General features: G+C 36.6%; 1 protein-coding gene and 1 long non-coding RNA gene across 19 annotated transcripts in view; one reads left to right on the top strand and one right to left on the bottom strand.

The window, feature by feature from the left end:
- GULP1 (GULP PTB domain containing engulfment adaptor 1) overlaps positions 1-21,055 on the bottom strand; it is a 275,468-nt gene that overhangs the window by 236,287 nt on the left and 18,126 nt on the right. Inside the window, exon 2 of one of the 18 annotated variants that reach the window (XM_045034117.1) lies at positions 1,874-1,937. The exons of the other annotated variants lie outside the window; for them this stretch is intronic. The gene's annotated coding sequence lies outside the window, so the exon portion shown is untranslated. The remainder of the gene's footprint in view (positions 1-1,873; positions 1,938-21,055) is intronic. 18 annotated transcript variants of the gene reach the window in all.
- Positions 1,270-16,826, top strand: LOC109502780. Its single transcript, XR_002161620.2, has 3 exons — positions 1,270-1,377; positions 14,491-14,557; positions 16,549-16,826. It is a non-coding gene; the product is annotated as an uncharacterized LOC109502780 (long non-coding RNA).

Genomic DNA, 21,055 nt, shown 5'->3' with positions numbered 1-21,055 from the left:
AATAACAAAAAGTGGGGGGCACCTGAGTGGCTCAGTACGTGGAACATGCAACTTTCAATCTTGGGGTTGTGAGTTCAAGGCCCACATTGGGTGTAGAGATTACTTTAAAAATAAATTAAAATTTTTTGTAATTAAAAAAAAAAGAAAAGAAATGATAAGTCCATCCATCCAGTACCTCTCTTAACATCCTATATCCATCACCAAACCCTGTCCCTGTATTCCAAAATACATCCGGAATCCCAGAATTTTTCATTACTTTTGCCACTACAATCACCATTGCCTTTCTCAACAGTCTCCTATCTGGCCTTCTTGCTTCTACCTTTGCTGCATTGGTCTATTCTCCAAATAGCAGCCAGACTGACACATTATAAGCCTGTCATCACCTCCAATGACTTCCAATCTCACACTGAAAATAAGCCCTATAAAACACTCTGTGGTCTCCCCACCTCATTCTACCATCCCTCTGACTTAATTTCCTACGACTCTCCCACTTGCTTACTTCATTCCAACCACCCAGTCTACCTTGTTGTACTTTCAACATTATGAAAAAAGGAGTTCTATGCAGAAGGTTCTTTCCATAAGCATCTTCATGGCATTTTCCTCACCTCCTACATATGTCACTGACAATGTCAAAGCATCATAGAGGTATTTCTTGACGAGCATCTAAATCAGCCAGGATCCCAGAAAGAAATGTGTACCACACTAAAAGAGCTAAAAGAATAAACAAGCGGAACTCACACTTCTCCCTCCCTCAACTCTTTTTCCAGGGGGCTTATTAATATAGTCTCTATTTGCCTCCCAGGGCAGAGAGCAGGATGGTGAAAGGCAGGGAACAGGCCTGGAGGAGACAATGTAAAGATACCCAAACTACTTCACTCCATTTCTCCCTAGCACTCAAATATTTGTTGAATGAATCAATGATGCAATGGTGATTCGGCATTGAATGAGGCTATAAACACGTATACAAAAAAACCCAAACCAAAAACAAACAAAAAAAAACAAAAAAGCAAAAACTCCGCTCACTGTAAGTGACTGTAAGTCAAAAGGAGTCAGGAGACACCAACGTCATCCAAAGCAGAGACTAAGGAGGCTTCCATGAACTTGATATGGTAAATAAATTGTGAGGCATCTTGGATGCCTCGGGTTCTGCCTTATCGAACTTAAGGTTATTTATCACACTCACCAAAATACAGAAATATAAAAAGAAAGAAGGTAAGATCCTAAGTGGGCATTGCATTGACGGTATCCTCCCCGACATCCTAATGCCTTGCAGCTTATTTATGATGAGTTGATTCATGATGTCTGATGCATACAACAGATGTTTCTAATAAAGGAAACAGTGGAACAAGAAGTCATACATATGTTATAATCTGAAAGGTAAGAGAATATTAAATGTTTAAATATCCGTCCTACATACCGGTATCTACCATGAATAAATCAAGCAAGGCTTCTCATGAGACATTTCATCCCCGTGGCAAGGGTTCATTAAAGAAAAGGTCTTTGAGGAACAAACATTAGTAGAAGCTCTGACTCCCTGGTTTTCTAAATTATTTGTGACATCTGGGCACTTGCGCGCAGCAATAACAAAAGCATAACTTCTTTTATTGGAGTTTCCCAGACTCCTCAAAGATGGTGCAACTACAGAATAAGATAAAGCAATGGGACAAAAGAGCAAACATCTGTTTCACATCTAAAAACTGAAGAATTCTTGTTGGTGGATAACTTAGCAAGTAATATATTTGCTGATTCTAGTAGCACCCAGGCCACCCCCGAAGAAAAGGAAAAAAAAAAAATAAACAAGCAGGGTAACATATCATTTGGAGAAACACAGAGAAAAATAAGAGACAATACCCTTAGAAGAGATCTCTCATACCCACTCCCGGCTTCACTAAGAGAAGAATCTCATTCACTGATGACCCCTTTCTGTCTTCATTCTCCTGAAAGGGAAGATGGTGCTAAGCAAGGCTGATGGAAGACAGCAATAGATTGAGTTGCTATGGTTTCTGAAACGTACTCTAACCCTAAACCATAACCTTACATGCTCCAGTGTCACTCTTACAACCTATTTTCATCCTACTAAATACTTTTTTCCCCTGAAAAGAAATCAATTATGTTACTATGATGGATCTTTAATTTAAGAAGTTTAAAAAGTAATTTCTGAAAAGGATCTTTGGGTTCCTGGGGAAAAGCCCCCATTTCATATGCTGCTCATTCAGGGGCAGGTCCAAGGATTATAAACTTTAAAGCGTATATATACAATGGGGGCAGGGGAACCCTTGAGAAAATAAATTTTAAAATACTGCAAATAAATAACTTGACAGTTATCACAAAAATGAAAGTATCCAGAAAAACTGCCTATGTTTCAAATAATTACTAGATATGCTTTGGTATATGTTTTTTGGTATACTTTTACACTTACTTCGTTTTGCTTTGACTCATACATTTTGGTTGCCTCTTCGTATTTCAGAGATCTTATGATGTTTTCTACCAAGAGACTAGAAAGAAACTTTCATCTTGTCTCTATCAGGGTTAATCAAAGTTTTGTCATTGTTTCTCCCCTATCCATGTTTTCCAGGCCAGGTGCTCTAGGACACACACATATCACAAAATGACCTTGGCATGTACTTTCACTCATCACACTGGGTATGTAGGCTCAGTAAGCAGTCGAAAAGATCCCTGGAAGACATTCCTTTACCAGGACAGTAGAAATAACTTAATTATATACTGAGGAACTTGGAACCACATATGACCATATGAAATTGCCAATGTTCAATCATCTTTGACCTCCAAAAATGACAATTTCATATGGCTCACACTAATATATCCCACTAAGCCCAAAATAAATGTATCTCCAACTCAGCATCCTGTTAGCCAGAGTCCAAAATTTCCAGTGACCGCTCTAACACACTTCGCGCTAGGGAAAAGACGACAGAGGGGCACAGAAGTACAAAAAGACCACAATCTTACCTGATGAGTTTAAAACAGCTGCACATTTTAGATGCGATCATGTGAATAAGCCCCAGGGTTTTAGACAGAGCTTGGGGAAGTAAGAGGCCCTGAAGCCTAAGGTCCATTGACTTCCCAGTAAATCACCTCTGCAATCCCAATTCTCCCACCCAAAATTTTGTCATCGGAGCTATAACCTACGAGGCACATCAGAAAAGCAAATACACCTCTTTTCTCTCAAGGAAATAGTTCCCACATGGCACATAGAAAGGATTCCCAATTTATAGGCATAGGCTGAGCAGGCCTTCTATGTCCATTACTGGATTCAAATAATCCTGTCCAGAATGATAAAAATTTCTGTGAAACCAAGAGTCCTTTGTTAGCACAGGCCTCTCATCTCCCTATCATTATTCCCTGGGGCATTCATCAAACGCATGTTCTGTACAGCAGGCATCTTGCCTTCATGTGAACACTTGTAAAACACAGCACCTCTGATAAAAATAGTCTCAATGCAAAATGTAAACTTGTGGTTTATCTGGAATCTGACACCAGGCTATTTGCTAACTGGCCTTCTGATGAAATAGCTTTCTGGCCATATGCTTTTCCAATCTGACACAAAATGCCACACAGAGAACAGAGTTCAGCCGAAGCCCTCAACCCATTTTAACAAAAATCTTGGTGTGTGTGTGTGTGTGTGTGTGTGGGTGGGTGGGTGGGTGCAGCATGCGCGTGCTATTTTACCGGTTAAGTCTCTCAACCGCAGCAGACTATACAGGCAGACCGTTAACCTCCAGGATTCTGCTGAGACGGCAGTGCGTCCAGGGGACTGTGCTGAATCTACACAACAGCCACCATCTGTTGCAGCGCTTCGAGGAACATTGTCAGCAGCATGAAACACAGTGTCAACCCTAATCATTAAAGGGCTACTTTGGAATTAAAGCCAATAATGGAAATATTCCAGGTCATTAACACCTGGCTTCTTTGCAATAATTGAGAACACAGATATAATATTAATATATTATTAGTACCAAGTATTCATTCCATTTATATTTCAAAAGATAGAAAATACAATCAATATATAGATCCAGACGGGGCAGAATCTTGGCTATGACACTAGCTGAGACACTGGCATTGATAAGAGTAATGAAACCTTCATTTATTGAGAGACTACTATGTGTCAGACTCTGTGTGAGCTGCTGTAGACATAGTGTCTTAATTCTTCCATCACCCCAAGAAGAGAGGTATTATTATTTAGAAGGTAAACTACTTTAACTCCCTAAACTTCATTTTTCTATTCTGTAAAACAATGATAATTTCACTTATTTTGCAAGATTTTAGTAAACATTAAAGATAACACAGATAAATAATGAGCACCCAAATAGATGTACAAATAAAAAAATCTGTTATTAAAATATTGTTAAATGCTTAAAGTTTATGCAGACTACACACACACACACACACACACACACACACACACTAAAATATTAGCTCTAGACTCAACGTGTATAACATAAAGTAAAGAAAACTTCAAACATCCCATCACATGATGTAGGACACCACCTCGCTGATTCCGCAGATTTAAGGAATAAGCTAACAAAAACAAAACAGAGCAGCTGTGTGAGTGCATCATCATTTAAATTAGTCAGCATGTATTAAAAGCCTACTCTAGTATAATAAGAAACTGGAGAAAAAGTCTTAACACAATGCTCCTGTAACTGTATTTAAGGATACAGAACATATACAGGTAATACATTATTCTGTCATTTAGAGCAATGTATTCAAGAATACTAATGAAATGAGTGGCAAAACAAAGCATTAGTCGACACACACAGAAATCAAGGATCTCTGAAGAATAAGAGCTGAGAAACATTTGTACTCAGTATATAATTTTCAAACTAAAGTCTACCTTTAATAGGAAAGTAAGGACTACATGCTAAGTGACAAGGTGAGTTAGCTGTCCTATTCCAAATAGTCAATACTATCCCTATGGAGAGTTATTACCACCCTCTCTGGGTATCACCCCTCCCTTTATCCCCTGCTATGTGACTATTAGCCAAAACACCTCAAAGGTAAATAGGAGAAAAAGCACATACTGGCTCCATTGTTCTATAAATTTCCCTAGTAGCCCTATAAATTTAGCATTAAAAATCATAGCAAGAATAAAAATCAGTAATAATGGAAATGCAAATTTACTAGAATACTGTATTATTACCACCTACATCAGACTAAAATGTCTTCCTTAAATCACAAACATGGATATTCAAAAACAAAGGAGGTAAGAAAGCTTACTGAAAAAAAAACCCTCACCTTTAAATGGTTGAGAAAAAATGTATATACACATGTGTATATACTACTCAAATACATCATATACATACACACATACACACACAAACATTGAACCAGAATGAATGACAATATAAATGAGGTAAGATACTAACAAAAGGTTAACATAGGTAAAGGAAATCCCTTCCACTATTCTTACAAATTTATTCTAAGTTTGAAATTATTTCCAAATAAAGAATTATAAAAGGAAAGCTAGCAAAAAAACATTTAACCATAAAACAAAGTAAAAGTTAAATGTAAAACTGCTTATTTCTTCCTCTTAAAATTCAAGAAAAACTACTCTAATAATATCATTAACCATTATCTAAAGGAGCATTCAAAAACTTAGGAAAGTTACAGTCAATGAGGAATATACTAGTTCAGTAGAGAAAACCATAGGATTTTTTTCCTGACATAATTCTCCTGAATATAAATATGAATCTCTGACAAAAATGACAAAGAAAATCAAACCTAAAATAATTATGTTTGACCAGACATGAGACTGTACAAGGCATGAGGTAACAACAGCCATGACTTAAATATTTTATTTGTTTTCCTTTTAATATCTCATCATATTAATAGCTACCAGTCTGAACTATCATCAGGAATTGCTTTCTCCATGGAGTCCACCAATTATAGTCATGACCTCATATATTTCTGGCAAACGTGGGTGCCCCAGAATCTCCCAAGTTAGAGAATATCAACACGATTTGGTATAATCCACTTTAAGGATATACATACAGATGTCACTGCGCTGAGTTTTAGAAAATGTATATTAATAAAAGTTTCATTGTGAAATAACATTATTTAGCACCAACACACTTGCCATTGATTTCAGATTAGAAATGAGATGAAGCTTCTAAAGGAAATCAATTTTTGAATTGGTTAAGTAATTAGGCTGAGGTACAAACTTAAAGGATCCTAAGTTGCTATATTCAGTGTCTTAAAAGTTCAAGTTGAAATAAACAAGCATCTAAGGGAGAAAAAAAATCTTCAGGTATCATTTAAAAGGAGGCTCTTTGGGGGTGCCTGGGAGGATCAGTCGGCTGAGTGTCCAACTCTTGATTTCGGCTCAGGTCATGATCCTGGGGTCATGGGACTGAGCCCTGCATCAGGCTCCGTTTTGGGCATGGAGCCTACTTGGGATTCTCTCTCTCCCTTTGCCCCTCCTTGACCCCCTCTCCCAGAACACACACACTGTCTCTCTTATTCTTCTTGAAAAGACAGCATTGAAAAGTTTGTTGGTACTTTATATGTTCACTAAGCAATTATTGTTACAGGTGTAGTTTCAGAATGTTCCCTGGAAAAGGATTCAGAGGCATCAGAACTTCTTCAACAAATTTAATTAATAGCACTGACATTCAGTCATCACTCATTTAGTCCTGTGTAAATACAAAAAAAAAAAGTGCTCAGAGTAATTACAAACACCTCTGTGTGTGCATCAGCAGCATGAGGTTCCATACTTCTTTAGAGATTAGGATGTCTTATAATTATATCCCTTTTCCTATTTTTGTCATTAGCCCTTTGGACTAAGCTTAAGACATATATACCTGGTACTAAATTTGAGTATGTCATATATGTTGCAATAACAAGGTTCCATTTGAAGATATAAGAAAATATAAAAGCAAATTATTATATATTATTACAATCAGGAGCCTAACCACATAACTCAATTATTGGATTATCAACAAGTTAATAAATCACTTGGTATCTATTTGCAAACATGCTATGTTTTTCCTGGATGGTAACTTGCGGTACAGAAGGTAAAACATAGAAGAGTGACAGACTGGGATGTTCTATCATCTCCGGACACATACCGTAGCCATTTCCCCCCTAACAACTGGAAAACTAGCATTAGGAATCCTAAGTGACCACAGAGGGCTCTAAAAGCCAGTGGGAGGAACTACACTTAATGGGTACATACAGGTTTGAAAACAATAGGAAAGCACTAATTAAAAAAAAGGAAACTCCTCTCCCCCTAACTTTGTGTGTGTGGGTGTGCATATATGTGCATGCATGCCCCCCCCCCAAACACACACACTAGCAATCTTCAAACATCACCTCAGTGGTGCATTTTCGTTTGATTCCCACACACAAACTCCTTAACTGTGCACTTTACTGGAGACGGAAATTATTTCTCTGTGGGTGGCAAAAGCATTGAGATTCTTCCTGATATTGTTTGAATAAATATTAAAATAATATTCCTTCATAAACAAGTGGTTATTCATCCTTCAAACATTTATTGCCAATTGCAACTTTGTGTGCAAGGAATGGAGGCCCTAGAATATAAAAGAATAATATCACAACACGGACCCGCTCATGGCAGTTACACAGGGAACAGATCAGTGTTTGGACTCTAAAATTATTTCCCAAATATAAATAAATTAAATAAACTAACTAATAAAATAAAGTCCATGCCTTTCCTCTACACTGAGATTGCATCCAACTATTAAAAAAAGAGAGGCGCCTGGTTGGCTCAGTCGGTTAAGGGACCGACTCTTGATTTCTGCTCAGGTCATGATCTCATGGTTCTTGAGTTCGAGCCCCATGTCAGGCTCTGTGCAGTACAGAGCCTGCTTGGAATTTTCTCCCTCCCTGTCTCTCTGCCCCTCCCTCTCTCTGTCTCAAAATACATAAACTTTGAAAAGAAAAGGGAAAAAAAAGAAAAGAAAATAAGAAGTAGTACAATGGCAATTCACAGAGAAGATGAATGTTACACCTTGTTTATGTGAGGTTAAAAGAGAACCTGAAAAGCCTAGGTGAGAGGTAAGATGTGAGCTGAACCTGGAAAGGGGTATAGATATTAATAGACAAATGAATTTATTCTAGTTTTCAAAAAGAGTATGTGAACAAGAAGAGAGGACAACAGCAAAGGTAAAATCTCTTAAGCATTCAATGATTGTCCAATCAGTGTAGAATACAAGGGCCATCGAGAATGTCCGAGGACAGAGGCACATGGTGGTGGGAACACAAAGGAGAGATAAAGAGGTCTTTGCAAGAGTGAGATGCTGAAGCCTTCTGACCAGGAAGAGACTAGATCAGAGCTGCAATGAAGTAGAGTGGGAGAATACCAAAGGCTAAGAGGAAAGTTAAGAAGGAATTTCAAGCAGCGCAGCAAGAGGTAGTGAAGGCCAGAATCAGGGTCAGAGAAGTAGTGGGAATGGAAACTAGCAGGCTCTAATGTACCTCTCAGCCATAAAGTCTGCATTTTAAATAATGTGACCTTTACTACAAAGAGCTAAGTGAAGGTGGCATAAGAAACTTTAGTCAATATGCATTTCCAAAATAAACCTCCATGACACAGCTGAAATAACAAAGGTAGGGGAAGATCCACAGTATGTGAGAAACCAAAACAGCTAAAGAATAGCCGGGTAAAAGGTTAGCTACAAATGTGGGACATCATAATCCACCATGAATATTATAGCCAGCCACATGTTATAAACTGTTTTTAATGTAATTCCTGTGGAAATGTAGAATTAAACAAGCTAGAATCAAGTTCAACTCTCTCCTTTACTCTAAGGTATTACTAAAGTTTATGTCATGAAAAGAACACAATGAAGCTGGGGTGCTTGGATGGCTCAGTTGTTAAGCTTCTGACTCTATATTGGCTCAGGTCATGATCTCAGGTTCATGAGTTCAAGCTCCATGTAGGGCTCTGCACTGACAGTATGGAGCCTGCTTAGGATTCTCTCTCTCCCTCTTTCTCTGCTCCTCCCCCACTCATGCATGCTATCTCTCTCTCTCTCTCTCTCTCTCTCTCTCTGACAAATAAAAATAAATAAACTTTAATTAAAAAAAAGAACAGGGGAGCCTGGGTGGCTCAGTTGGTTAAGCATCCAACTTCAGCTCAGGTCATGATCTCACAGTTTGTGAGTTCAAGCCCTGCATCAGGCTCTGTGCTGACATCTCAGAGCCTGGAGCCTGCTTCGGAATCTGTGTCTCCCTCTCTCTCTGCCCCTCCCCTGCTCATGCTCTGTCTCAGAAATAAATAAAACATTTAAAAAAATTAAAAAGAAAAAAAAGAACACAATGAAGCCATATTGTTACTTCCTTTCTAATTCCACCTAACAGCCAATATCAACAGCCTCCCCTACCCCAAAGAACAGTTCTAAGACATAAATGTATTAAACTCAATTATATTCTACAAGGACTAGTATTTTATGGGGATCACTATGTAAAAAAGTTTTAAATAATGAAGTAGAAGGATTTTTGGTCATGTTCTGGAAATTTCCTACTTACAATCTGAAGACTCTGCAAATCAAAGGGTAAGTTTTATAATTCACAAATTATTTCCCTCAAATCAGTCTTTCCCAAAATGTGGTAAGTGATATAATAGACGACTTTAAGTGATTCCTGAGTAACCTCTCCTGTAACACTTTTTATTTCAGTATTAAAATACACGTATTAAAAAAGTATAGACCACAATAGGATACTTTCCTTTTAAATATATTTGTTTTTAAAAAAAGGTTTATTTGAATAAATATATTAAAAGGTACAGAGGTGATACTCAAATATTTCCAGTGATAGAATAAAGACAAACATAAAAAACTGTTGTAGCAGGACACTGCATAGTTAGATTTTAATATCCACTAAACAAAGTGGCATAGATATTTTTATCAGAGTGTTACTTTTTAGTAATTTTTACTTGATCTCAAGTTTATGGAGAATCAAGTCTCTTACTTAAATCAGAATTAGTATTAAATGTAATATTGATAACTAGAATGTGATTTATATTAGTTTGAAAACAAAGAAAATACTTCCTCTTTCTATTGGATTTGCTATTCCTAATCTTTAAACTTGTATTAGGAAAAACATAAATTATAAAAGCAGAATCAGAAATTACAGATTTCTCTAACAGATGGATTGAAAACAGCAAAATGAATTGATACATTGAAATTAATACAAATCTTGGATTTCAAATTCAAATTTTAACTTCAAAAAACGTTAAGTATTGTTTCTGTAAAGGAAGTGACTTAAACACATGTTGGGAAAAGCTTGAATTAAATAATTCTTTTAAAATAGCCTATAGTACAAATCTGTTAAAATCAACAGGAAATTAATTAAACAAGAATATATACCAAGTGTGGAAATAAGACCATTAAGTCAAAAAATACAGGAAACACTGTTTGAAGTAGCCTAAATTTCATGGTTATTGTCAGTCTTTTTGTTCTTGGCCCTTTTTTGGGAGATGTGCCAAAATGTTAACTTTCAAAGATAAACACATCTGAAAACATCTCCTAATTAGTACACAGGAACAATTTTTTATTATGTTTATTTATTTATTTTGAGCAAGAGAGAGTGCACGCAAGCACACAGGGCAGGGACAGAGAGAGAGAGGGAGAGAGAGAACCCAAAAACGCTCCTGGCAGGAGCGCAAAGCTCAATGTGGGGCTCAATCCCAGGAACCGTGAGCTCATGACCTAAGCCAAAATCAAGAGCCAGACACTCAACTAACTGAGCCACCCAGGCATCCCTGCAAATTTTAGATAAAACAAAATCTAAGTTTATATTATTTCCATTTAAACTGAATATTATTTTCATATATTTGAAGATAAATGTTGAGGGATTTTGTATGGAAAAAATCCATATATATATTTAGACCTAATGATGCCAGAGCTATTCTGGAAGGTTGTTTTGTTTAGTTTAATACCTCCAAAAACGTGTTTACATGATGCACTGCAGTAGTCCAAATGCATTTTTTTTTAAGTATAAAGAAGTAAAGTGGTAAGTGAACTTTTTTGTCAAGACGTAAGAAAGGTCTGATTTCAGGTCACAGATAATCATATAGATAAGTGAGGACATTTCTTTCAAGTTGGAGAGGACTTACATCAGCAAATATTTTCATTTTTCCTTCTATATCACTGTCACACATGTATCTACATCAAGGAAGTTAAAGTCAATTATACATATATGGAGTGAAGGTTTAACAGTGTTGTATTTTATCACAATTTTAATGACCTCAAAATATGTTATGGATGGGTTTAGTGTTAGCTACCTATCTCTGCAAAATATATGTCAGAAAAAATGTCATGAGTTTTGAAATGCTATTAAACCATGGTTCTCGGGAGGGTGATTTTACACTCTCAGGACATTTGGCAACAACTGGGGATGGTTTTATCTTCCTAGGGGGCATTTGTATCAACCAAAGATGCTTCCTCCCAACTCCCACAACCAGAGGACATTGAGCAACATCTGAAGATATTTTTAGTTATCACAATTGGAGGCATAGTGATGGCATCCAGCAGGTAGATGCCAGGGATGCTGTTAAACATCCATCCCATGATGCACAGAACAGCCTCTTCCTCCTGCTGGACAACAAAGAATGATCTGGCCTTACATGTCAAAACTGCCAAGGATGAGAAATTCTGTACTCAACACATCACCATGAAACATGTTCTACATGTTAGGGTCAAAGACAGAAGATAGGAAAAGCACAGAAGGTCAAAGAAGAGGGAAGATAAGATATAAAAGAAAGGTCAGAATCCATTAAAGAAAAACAAAGTATTTTCTAAACAAACATTTACTGTATGGCTAATATGAGAAATGCAAATATGAGGCCAAACTAGTAATGATCACAAACATACAGAAAGAATGTGAGCAAATTTGACACACATTTATAAAAGAAAAAGGATGCCTATTTTTTTTTTTTAAGCTACATTTCTGGCTTGTTGATGAATGAACTGACTTTCATACAATTATTTTGCTGTCTAGTGGACATGTTTCCCATTCCTCATAGATGCTATGCCAAGAATATGCTAGAGTTAACTGGGGGAGATGCATATTAAGCAGCAGTGCTACTTGGATAGATTGTCCAAATTATAGTGACCTTGAACTGTACAAATCAAAACTCTTTAATTCCAACAATGCTAATCTCTTCCAATACAACTAAAAGAATATATATTACAATCTCACCTTTTTATTATCATCAAGGTGTATACATTTGTAAATAGACAGAATTTATGTTGTAATGATTCATACTAACCTACTAAAAGATTTTACCTCAGTGGGGAATGGATGTAAGGGGGTGAGGGTGGGAAGGTAAACAGTCATATTTTGCTCTCTAGAACTCAGGAGCATCTGAATCTTTTACAATGGGAATGCATTCATGTAAAATAACATTTTTTTAAATAATGAATTTACCCAAAAGCAAAATGCAAAAATTCTTCTATAGTCTGCAAATATTTAATATAATGCCTTGCTTTATATGAGATACAAATTGTTTAAAAGTTGCAGTTAACAGCTTTAATCATATTCCTAAAAAGGAATCTGCAAAGAAATCCTAGAGTTTATTTCATAGGTTTAAAAATGTTTAGAAAACAAATATCACTCGTAAATAAAGAGATGTATTGAGTTAAATTTCCATATGTGGTGTTTACCAAAAGAAAAGAACAATTGAATGCCATCAGCACACCATTTTTACTACGGAATTTTATTGATATTTTTATGTTGCTACATCTCTGAAAATTAACCAACTGATACCATTAGAGTATTTTTAGGAAGTTAGAAATTCTTCTAATAGTTATAAAAGGAATGTTTATCACCTCTGAAATGGATTCCATAAATGTTTTACAACTTTTATGAGGGTTATTTTGATTCAGTAAAATAGTATATATAGTAATAATCAACGAACAGTTAAAGAAATAATTGAAATTTTCTCTATCCTGCTTTATTTAGTTTTGAGCAGGAATAACTGCAGTTTGTATTTTATGATTGATTTTTCTCATTTATTAACATATCATTTGAGGGACAAAATATGAATTAAAAGGAAATCAGTTATTTCACCCCCTAAAATTGGGAACATATCATAAATTTTTCTCATTCAGCAATTAAGGTAATTTACGATAAATAGACAAGTGACACTTTGGCCAGGCCTGAAGGTTAGCTTGCCAGGTGCAAAAACGAACAATGAAAAACTGGAAATGGAAACACTATATTCATAAAATCAATCTCCTTATGGAACTATAATTTCATTTATAGATAAATATCTCTTGTTCCATCTAATATCATCTTCCATGTGATATCATATCACAATATAAAAACAATAACACTTTTGCTAAGTTTATGGCATATTTTAAAATATAGATATGTCTGTATAAAAACATACCTTAGTCATTTGCTTATATGATTAGGTATATTATTATAAATTATAAAAAAAAATCAGCATCCTCAACTTTTCAAGAAGAGTTATCCATTAATATGGCACCAACCAATAAATCACAAACATACTCATGGGTGCCTGGGTGGCTCAGTCAGTTGAGCATCCGACTCTTAATTTTAGCTCAGGTCGTAATATCACCAGTTTGTGAGATCAAGCCCCACATCAGGCTCTGCACTGACAGTGTGGAGCCTGCTTAGGATTCTCTCTCCCCTCTCTCTCCATCCCTCCCCTGCTCAGGCACATGCTGTCTCTCTCTCTCTCTCAAAATAAATAAACAAAAGAAAGAAAGAAAAAGAAAGAAAGAAAGAAAAAGAAAGAAAGAAAGAAAGAAAGAAAGAGAAAGAAAGAGACAAAGAAGAAAGAAAGAAAGAAAGAAAGAAAGAAAGAAAGAAAGAAAGAAAGAAAGAAAGAAAGAAAGAAAGAAAGAAAGAAAGAAGAGAAAAGAAAAAAGAAAAAATGTTTGGGGGCACCTGGGTGGCTCAGTCAGTTAAGCATCCAACTCTTGATTTCGGCTCAGGTCATGATCTCATGGTGCGTGCGTTTGAGCCTCCTGTAGGGCTCTGCACTGGCAGCAGGGAGCCTGCTGGGGATTCTGTCTCCCTCTCTTTCTGCCTCTCCCCTACTCATGCTCTCTCTCTCAAAATGAACATTAAAAAAAAAAAGAAAATGAATTGTTTACTAATATAACTATATTCAACATACAGATGTAGGTTTAAATTTTTTTTAACGTTTATTTGTTATTGAGTGACAGAGAAAGACAGAACGTGAGCAGGGGAGGGGCAGAGAGAGAGGGAGACACAGAATCGGAAGCAGCTCCAGGCTCTGAGCTGTCAGCACAGAGCCCGATGCGGGGCTCGGACTCACAAACTGCGAGATCATGACCTGAGCTAAAGTCACTCGCTTAATCAACTGAGCCACTCAGGCGCCCCCAGATGTAGGTTTATAATGTTTGTCATGAAATGCTTTTCTAGTAATACTAATATAACTGCCTAGTACTAGTTTTCATTAATGTAGGAAAATTCATTTTGTCAAAATTGATTGTATCTGTTGATATTTACTTTTAGGTACCCCTACTTCAAATTCAAGATGGAGTGAAATCAGAAAAGCCCAAATTGAAGTCATAAATAGCAGGTAACTAACTCTACCATACAATTGTGGTTACATTTAAGAATGACCTTATGGAGGGGCACCTTGATGACACAGTTGGTAAAGCTTTCAAGTTTTGATCTCGGCTCAAGTCATGATCTCATGGTTCATGAGTTCAAACCCCTATTGGGCTCTGTGCTGATGGTGTGGAGCCTGCTTGGAATTCTGTCTCTCCTTCTCTCTGCCCCTCCCCCACTTGTTCTTGCTGGCTGGCTCTCTCTCTCTCTCTCTCTCCCCCTCAAAATAAATAAATAAGCTTAAAAAAAAAAAGAATGACCTTGTGGAAACAAATTGCAGAGATATTCTTTGGAGAATTAGGAATAACCTAGGGAGGCTTGTAGTATCTTGTCATTTGGCCAAGGATTGAAGTTCATTTTGCCAAACCTATGAAATCCTTAATCTGTTTCTGGGATGGAGCGTATAACCGTGGAAGCTGTAACCCCAAGATGAACTTTAAACTCTGGTCAGCTAAACTGGCCAATTCTAGAAATGCCTGCCTTATATTAGGTGCAATTTGGTCTTTAACAACACAGAACTGTTCTTTTAAAATATTTGGCAAGTCAGTCCTTTCTTTTCCATCCCCTATATAATGATTCTAGTTTCGATCTCTATTATCTACCTCCTGGGTAGAAAAGACTTACCTTTGGAATGGAGACTTTAGGTTCATATTTGGGTTCTTCTCAGTCTCTTTTGTTGGCTTTTCATTTTCTGATTCCACTTAACTATCAGTGCTCTCAAAGGTCTGACCTAATGGCACTAACAATCATCCATTCTTACAACATCCAAATACATTTCTATATCCTGGGATTTATCCTTATTTCCAAATGGCATATCCAACTTGCCATAGTGTATTTCCCCTATAATCGCCCCCAAACAACTCAACCTCAAAAATCCAAAGTGGAATTCTTAGTCTTTTCCTCCAATCACATTATTTGTCCCATATGTCCTTGTCTTGGTGAAAAGTAGCACCATCTAGTCAATCTGTTGAAGTCTGCACATGATCCTCATTATTCCTTCTTCCTGAAATGTTCACATCCAATCAGCCAACATTCTATACATGAAACATCACTCCAATTCAGTCTTCTCCAATTTCACTGATATCTCCTACATTTGGGTCCTCATCATCTTTCATCTAGACTATTTTAACATTTCCTAAGATAGTTCCATACCACTATTTTCACCCTTCTTCATTCCATCTTGCCCAAAAGCTGTGAGGTTTCATAAGTGTAAAGTTTATCATGTTCCTTACCTCCTTTTAATTTACTGTATTCTGTTTGAAAACCTTGAGGGACTCCCCACAGTCCACCGTGACAGTGCTCTAATAGAGGCACATGTATACTTAGGGAAGTATAACATCAAGCCAAGGAGTAAACAAAGTCACAAGATTAATATTCCATAAATCTGGAAGATTGGTATTGCCTCACTGTAATTAAAATACATTAGTTTTACTTTAAAACAAAGTTTATGGAGTAGAAGGTCAGATTCAAGTGAATTTGAGACTTCAAAGAAATTCCACTTGAAACAGATAGGCTAAGCTTGTGAATCATTGCTTCTCTGATATTAGAATACTTTGAAGGAATCTAGCACAGTATCTGGCACGTAAGAATAAAGTTAGAAAAGTGTTTTAAATGATGGGCTGCATGATTAAATGTAGAAATCTCTAGCTTTAAAGAACTTAGCAAATAATTATTGGGTCTCCCTTATTTTACAACAATTGAAAAAAAATTCAATGGAAGCTGATCATCCCATTGAAATTTCAATTATTATCATGGTTGGAAATCCATGGAAATAGAAATCCTCTTATCCAATACATTCTTCTATAGTAGCCCTGACCCATAGCCACTCAGCCTTTCTCCAAATAGGTTCAGCAACAAAACATCACTATTGAATAATCAATTTGATTCTTTTTCAGAAGCTTCTTTCTTACACTGGGTTGGAATCTGATGATAACATAACTTAATTTCTTCCTAACACAGAAACCACACATGATGTTATATCTCACAAAATACAAGACTGAAAAAGAAAAAATGCCATTGGATTCAAACTGTGGAAACGACCAATTCCAAAAATAACAATGTAACAAGACCAACTTTATTTATTGATTCTCAGAATCTTTCTGGTGATCTGCTAAGAAGGAGACTAAGGAAATCCAATGCGGCTTGCTCTCCAAACCCAATACGCAGTGTGAATTCAAAATCTTGGGGCCATGGGAAAAGGGGGCATACGAGAAAACCTACATAAAAATCTGCTGGTATCACTAAAGATTTTTGCTTTTATACTATTCAGTGATGCATACAAGCTTCATATTATTATCTTCATTTTGAAAAAAAAAATTTAACATTTATTTATTTTTGAGAGACAGAGAGGGACAGAGCATGAGTAGGGGAGGGGCAGAGAGAGAGGGAGACACAGAATCCGGAGCAGGCTCCAGGCTCCAAGCTATCAGCACAGAGCCTGATGCGGGGCTTGAATTCACAAACTGTGAGATCATGACCTGAGCCCAAGTTGGACGCTTAACGACTGAGCCACCCAGGTGCCCCGATATTATTGTCTTCATTTTGCATTCAAGAAAATAATATCCCCAAGATCCCTAAACAAGAAAATGATGGATCCACAGGTAAGACTACACACCATAGGAAAACACATAGTAAGGGGTCAGGTTTATATGTATCTTGGTTAAGTCTTCACTAACTCATCTGGGGTCTTCCTTTGTAACATCCCACAAGCTACACACTGTACTTCATCTTTTCTTGTGAACATTCAATACTTAAGATGTACTGAGGGGGGTAGAGTACATAAATAAAAGCAAAACAAAGCTCCAGTATGTTTCTACTTTGAGGGTTTCTTTTCTTTTCTTTTCTTTTCTTTTCTTTTCTTTTCTTTTCTTTTTTCTTTTCTTCTTTCTTTCTTTCTTTCTTTCTTTCTTTCTTTCTTTCTTTCTTTCTTTTTCTTTCTTTTTCCTTATATAGTTCTTTGTTTTCAAATTTTAGCCACGGGACATTTCTTTAAAAAGTGTTACTGGAGAGGGGCACCTGGGTCGCTCAGTCAGTTGAGCGTCCAACTTCAGCGCAGGTCATGATCCCACAGCTCGTGGGTTCAAGCCCAGTATCGAACTCTGTGCTGATAGCTTGGAGCCTGGAGCCTGCTTAGGATTCTGTGTCTCCCTCTCTTTCTGCCCCTAACCCACTCGGATTCTGTCTCTGTCTCTCTCAAAAATAAACAAACATTAAATTTTTTTTTTTTTAGGAAAAGTGTTACTGGAGAAAATGGTCAAAAGCTGATTTTTGTAATGTTTTAATTTTAATGCCTTAAAGAGAATTCATATTTAAAAGACTTTTCTGGGATAAACATTTTCACGTGCCAAGTTACAAAACAAAATGCAGCATGCTCTTAGCCTTTCATGGAAATGGTGCATTTTAAACATCAGACCTGAAAAATAGATTCCATCCTTGAGATCCAAGTGACTTTATTGCCTATCTAGACATCAAGAAGAGCCTCAAAGACAGAGCCTCTCTTCAGACGCAAAATAAGTTAAGGCCAGGCACACGTGGGTGCTAACGTGTATCCAGAAAATAAGGCAGGAAATAATGACCTAAATAATCCAACCTGCAGGCATCCAGTCATCATTGACACAGCCGTTCAATCAAAATGAACCAAATCTTGAAAGTGCTAAGAAGGATAAAGCAGAACGGCGTAGATGGGTGCTGATCAGTTTATAATGCACTCATTCTGTCTCAGTCGTCTGTCTCCTACAGAAAAATTATCTCTGCCAGAAACCACTGCCAAATGATTTAGGTTTCTCTACTTATTTTCTGTTCAGATGTCAACAATCCACAGCATTCCACATTTATCTTAATGGCAACATGATTTGAAATTATGAAATTACATCTACAGGATTCTCCTCCTCAAGCTCTTCCTGCCCCCATCCCAGTACACCATCTAAAATCAGTTGCTGTACATCTGTACATTATGTGAAAAAAGTCAAATTACAAATTAGTGTGTTGTATGTGATCCCAACTATATCTTAAATATTAAGAAAAATGTAATTAAACTGGCCGGGTCATTTTTGTTCCTTTCTACTCTTCAGCATTCTTTAACTTGTTTTGATAGCACTCAAATATTGATGTATATATGCTAAAAACATTAACAAGAGTTTTCCCCTATGTAATTTTAGGGTTAAGGATTTCTTATCTGGTTCACATTAATATTTTATATTACAAATTTTACTCCATGATATTTTGTCCGTATATAAATAAAAGAAGCAAACATTACTCCACAAAGAGAAAATGTGTCTCAGTTCAAATTACACAATGTTTTAAACTAGGGTGGTTTCTTTTTTTTTTTTCTTTTCACAGAAAATACATAGCTTTTGATAGAGAGGTAGCAAAAAACAGGCATTCTTTCTGCATCTCTCTAGTTTTTTTCTAAATGTTTATTTATTTATTTTGAGAGAGAGAGAATGAGAGCAGGTGAGTGGGGGAGGGGCAGAGAGAGAGGGAGAGAAAGAATCCCAAGCAGGCTCCACACTGTCAGTGCAGAGTCCAATGCAGGGCTCAGTCTCACAAACCGTGAGATCATGACCTGAGAGGAGATCAAAAGTCAGATAATCAACCAACTGAACCACCCAGGTGCCCCTACCCCGCTCTAGTTTTTTACTTTTTCTAAGTTGCAAATGACACACTACATTGAAGTTATTCCATTGGTACTTATAGTTTAGGATAGATTAATTTACATAAAACAGCATATTTGTTAATCAGACTGAAAACTGCATATTTTTTGCTATTGTTAAACACAGCAGCACAAAAATTATACTTTTTCTGCATAATAATGCTAACTGCCATTTACTGACCACCTATAAAGCTGCAGCCACTGTGCTACCTGAAACAGTTATGTGTTTAATCCTCTTAAGAATCCTGTGTGAAATTACTGTATGTACCCATCTTACAGGTTAAGAAAGAGAAGCTTTGTGCAATTAGTCTGCCGAAGAGCATCCAGGCTGTTAATACCAAACCCTATCTCCAAAGAAGTCAAAGCTCAGACTTTTTCTACAATATAGAAATTTCTATAATGTGTTACACTGATCATGCAAAACTATAATGAACATTGGTGCATGTGTGTTTAAAATATCAAATACGTTAAAATGTAAAGTGATAATTCAGTAGTATTTAGTGTCTAAAAGTAGGCTTATAAAACATAATTAGAACAAAAATATCTGCTATCAATAAACCCACCTGAGCAATAAGGGCCCATCATCCTCTCAAAGTAAACTCAATATATTTCTGGGTGCCATGAATTGAGTTGTATCTCTACCCCCAAGATTCGTATGTTGAAGACCTAACTTCCAATGTGATATTATTTGAAGAGGAGGCCTTTGGGACATGAGTTTAGATGAAGTCATGAGGGTGAGCCCTCATGATGGGATTAGTACTCTCATAAGAGTAGACACTAGCGCACAAGCACTCTCCCTCATGTGCTCCTCCACCCCCTCCACTTCCCTCATCCAACATATTGGCCTCTCAGTTTCTTAATTCTTCATACCCAATTCCTCCCTTCTCACTTTTTCAGGCAAGCATTCCTCTGTCCTTATCTCTTAGAACTATTACAACTGACGTTAAATATTCTGACCACTGTCTCCTATAATACATAGATCTTTTTCTATTTCTTGGTACCTTCCCCTATCAGTCTGTCCCCTCCCTCTTTCAGGTGCCTTCTCTTATAATAGTTCAGTCCTTGGTCCATGTTTTTTAACCACCTTCTAGAACATAACTTAAAACTTCGTTACTACATTAACCTTCTACTGTACATTTAGGAAAAAATCAATTGTCCTCCATACACTTATCTAAGAAGAGTCCTAGAGGAGAAAAAAAAAATCACAAAGCTTTAATATATACGACAACAAATCTTAAGTGGTCCTCAATACTGCTTGGAATTCTAATATGCTATCCTAGTTTGCATCTTCTTATTTTCCACAATGGCAGATTCTCACAGACCTACAGTTGGAAAGAGCTGAGGAGGGACCACCCACTTCAGAGGCTATGTACTCTTTAGTTCAACACAGTACCAACCACTCAGCATGATTTAATTATACATATATTTGTTGGTCTCTATAGACACTATTTGCCAAAACTCATTAAGTATAATGAAATCTCTCTTAGAAGAATTAATATTGTTAAAATATACATACTACCCAAGACAACTTATAGGTTCAGTGCAATCCCTATCAAAATACCAATGACGGTTTCCACAAAAAAAGAACAGACAATTCCACAATTTGTATGGAACCATAAAAGATCCAAACAGCCAAAGCAATCTTGAGAAAGAACAAAGCTGGAGGCATCACACTCCCTGATTTCAAACTCTGTTACAAACCTGTAGTAATTAAAACAGTACGGTATTGGTATAAAAACAGGTACATAGACCAATGGAACAGAACAGAGAGCCCAGAAATAAACCCACACATATATGGCCAATTAATATATGACA

The sequence above is a fragment of the Felis catus genome, chromosome C1 (genome assembly GCF_018350175.1).
Source record: "Felis catus isolate Fca126 chromosome C1, F.catus_Fca126_mat1.0, whole genome shotgun sequence".
NCBI lineage: Eukaryota > Metazoa > Chordata > Mammalia > Carnivora > Felidae > Felis > Felis catus.
The sequence above is the reverse complement of the archived record's forward strand: the minus strand, read 5'-3'. Positions and strand labels throughout refer to the sequence as shown.